Here is a 3,886-nt window from a genome sequence, read left to right as displayed (position 1 = left end):
GAAAACCCTTCCTTGGCTTCTCCCAAACCCAGGTCCTTAAATAAAACCCATCACAATCCATATATTTCATTTTTTTCAGCTGAAGCCCTTTCTTCAACAAAAGTTTCCTTTTCCAGCAGTTTAGTTTTAGTGTGTCTGACTAAAACCCTGTCTGGTGCTTGATCTGCCCACATTCCACTTCTCCACCAATTCCAAAAAAACACTCATCCGCCGTATTGCTTCCATAGTGTAAAGAAGGATAAAGGACTTGATTGCCTGCATTGTCTTTATAAGCAGATATGAAATAACAGTCCACAGGTGGCTTTGTTTATAGCATTCAAAGTCTCTTCATGCCTCGTGAAAATGACAAAACCATATCGGCCCAATAATGGTTTACGGTAGTGCTCTGTAATGTTCTCTTTTTTTACAACTTCAGTTATATTTTCACAGTACAAAATATATGCAGGTTGGAATATATTTACATGAATATATTGAATAACCCCCCCCCCCCAGCCAGGGTCATATTAGGAAAAATAAATAAATAAAGATAATAATAATAATAATAATAATAATAAACAAAAAACATCTAACTTTTGGCCTGATTCACGTACAGTACAGTATATCTGACTTTTTCAAATTTCAACATTGACATCACTGCCTGAATCCACTGCATAAAAGATGACAGCTTTTTTGCCTTCCAATTAAACAGATGAGTCGACGGGCCAGCAGAGAGGAAAATGCGATTGCATTTTTTTTGATGACCAAAGAGGGCCTCCTCTGGACTATTCCAAAAAATGGGAGTAAGGGGGTTGGGATTCAGTGTTAAATTGCATAACGATGAGAAACGATCAAAGATCGAAGAAGCTTCTTAGAGATTGGCAGGACCAGAACATATACTAGCGAGACTGGGGTATGATGGCACCTAGGATACATTTTGGACAATTTATCATTGGAAAAATGCAGTCGATGGAATATTTTTAATTTTATCAGATTGAGTCTTATACAGAAAGATGAAGAGTGAATCCGTGAGTCCCACAGTTCATCTGATATTTCTGACATTTCTGGAATGTCTGATTCCCAAGCAGCCTTTGTGTTTTCCCACGCAGGGGGTCGTATATTCTGTATGACATTGTACACTCTGGAAAGGAGTCCTTTGTCGTAAGGATTAAGATTAAGAATGTGGTGTACCGGGTCTTTCTGGGGGGGGATTGGGGAAGGATGAAAACATGTTTGGAGGCGAAACGTCGAGCCCAAAGCTATGCTCTGTAATCTTTTAACTTTAGAAATGTAAAATATTGACTTAACGCATGAGGAGACGAGTTATCCAACACAATTGTGTCTTGGGGTTGATAATAATATAAATGTTGAATACAAGGAGTAAAACAAGCCGTGAATGAGAGAAGAACATAAAAAACAAACATTTGAATGAACATTTGATTATCAGCGAGTCCTTATTTACTGTACATAGTGGGAATTCAAGACTTACAGGTTTGAGTTTGACGCACAATATAATGGCCGTTGTTTTGCCAAATGTCTTCTGAAAAAAGGAAACAAGTCTTAAAGCCTGAACACACAGAAGCCGAAAAAAAGACCGTTTTAGCAAACACTGCTTCGAAAAATCCAAGAACATATTTTGTTTTACTTAGACGACAAGTACTTCCACAAGCGTAACTTGTAATTACCCTTTATTGTTAGGAATGTTAGTCATTATTTGGAAATACCAAGAAGTCGCCAAGCAGTCTGCGTCTGGTCCACACGCAAAAATCATTCATGGAATTCAAGAATGCAAATGTGTGTGTGAGTGTGTGTTAGTGTACAGTATATAAGTGACAGACACCATGCGTTTCATGTGGGAGTGGTTGGTCATCACGGGAGATTTGGTCGGTATATAGGATGGTAGGATGTATTTTTATCATAATTAAGCGTAAAGTCACATGGTGAGATGTATGCTATAATGTGTGTATTAATCCCGATCAAATAACTTTTATTTTAACTCAACGGAATTATGATTGGGATGATGGGATGGGACTCTGGCAAACCAAGCAGGTCGTTCAAGCCAATAAATCCTTGGTGCCTTGAATGCAGCATTAGATGTAGGCATCAAATCGGAGCCCTCCTTGCTGACAACCCCCATAGTTGCATATTGTATGATCTAGTCTTGATATGATGGATTAAAGCCTACACTATATTGTCAAACCAGGTCAGCAACAAAAAAATTATATATATAAGAAAAAGCGACTTCAGGACTTTGAAACTCGTTAAACCAATAAATCCCCAGTTGACTTGAATGCAACATTGGCTGTAGGCTTTTAAGTTGACAGAAATTACACCTTGCCTGTTGTTTTACATTTGTATAAACAAATCCTGAATTGAGACATTAAATATATATTTGCTGGATATTGCAACTGCCCATCAATTAATCCTTAATTCCTCATCCTTCACCAATACCGCCCCTTACTGCTCCTGATTGGATCACAGCTTCAGGGCTAAATTTATTCAAATGCATAATAATACGCCACCAAATTAATATTAAACTGATAGAATTCACACAATTCCAACAATAGTTCACAGTTCTGGTCATAAGGCTTCAGCTGCAACCACCAGAAAAACAAAACGCAGCATTTATACAAAGGAGTTTCTGCCTTACATGGATGGAACTCAAAATAAACAATCTGTAGAAAATACCTACAGTATCATAGTTCACGTGACTTGTGTAAAGGTTTTATTTGATATTAAATTAACAAATACTGAACAGCCCCTTGTTCTTGTAGGTTTAAAAAAACAACTAGGGGTAAGTTGAACTCATTCTGACTGGACACTAAATACCTGACATTTGACATTGTCTGGGGCTATTTGTTTCCATTTATTGTGTTTTACTGAGTCGGAGAAAACAACGTAACCAAGTCTACACTGTGCAACAGGACCGTGTCAGGTGGCTGTACGCCAATATTTATCCTGAAAAAATGAAGAAATACATAATCAACTGCAATTTAAAATAAACTTTGTGAATTTATTGTTTTATACTTACTCTTACACTTCATACAATCCTAAAATTTTAAAGGAAAACCAAAAAAAGATATCTGGTGGTGTTTCTGGGGGACTGGAGAGCCACTCGCTGTAGGACAAACTGGAACGGAACATTTGAGAACTTCAACCCAACCCTCCATCATAAAACTCAATCATTATCTTCCATCAACACCAAATTCTGTTTGCAAAACACTTTTGAAGGGGGAACGGATTAGTCCATTACACAACGACAGCTGGATTTATTACATTTCATTACCATTAACCCAAGTTCTTGTGTGATGAAGACGATGATGTAAAGTTCTGCTAAAATCAGGACTGAAGACATCGAGACAACAGAGTAACATAGCAACATAAACGAGACAAGCATGTTTTAATAAGATCTAGAATATCTGGGTGTGGACATGTGAACTGCTGGTGCAAAGTCTTTCACCACAGAGACTGTAGTGATTCACCGATCTCAGATCCCATACGAGCAGAGCTGGCTTCCATCCGCCTCCCCCGGGAGAAAGAAAGGACAGCCAATAATGAGAGCGAGGTGCCGCTTGATAAGAATCTCACTTCAATGTACTCGAACTGTGGTGGTTTACATTCAAACCGCTCACATTTAAAGAAAGGAAAAAAAAAAAAAAAAAAAAGACATGATATGAGCAGTCAGGAGGAAATATAAAATGTGAACCAGGACAAGCGCTTGGTTCGCACGTCTCAACAGTGATCTGCAGCCAGAAGCCGTTTCCAACTTCTTTAGGCTTCAGGTCAGGAGGACAAGGCCTGGCTGTGACTCACTAGTACAACATGACACTTCAAAGTACAGCAAATTGGACCCCTGCGCACTGCGGGTATTGTTCTGGTTGCGTGTGATTTCGAGATCCACGATCAACCG

The sequence above is a fragment of the Zeus faber genome, assembly GCF_960531495.2.
Source record: "Zeus faber genome assembly, chromosome: 1".
NCBI lineage: Eukaryota > Metazoa > Chordata > Actinopteri > Zeiformes > Zeidae > Zeus > Zeus faber.
The sequence above is the reverse complement of the archived record's forward strand: the minus strand, read 5'-3'. Positions refer to the sequence as shown.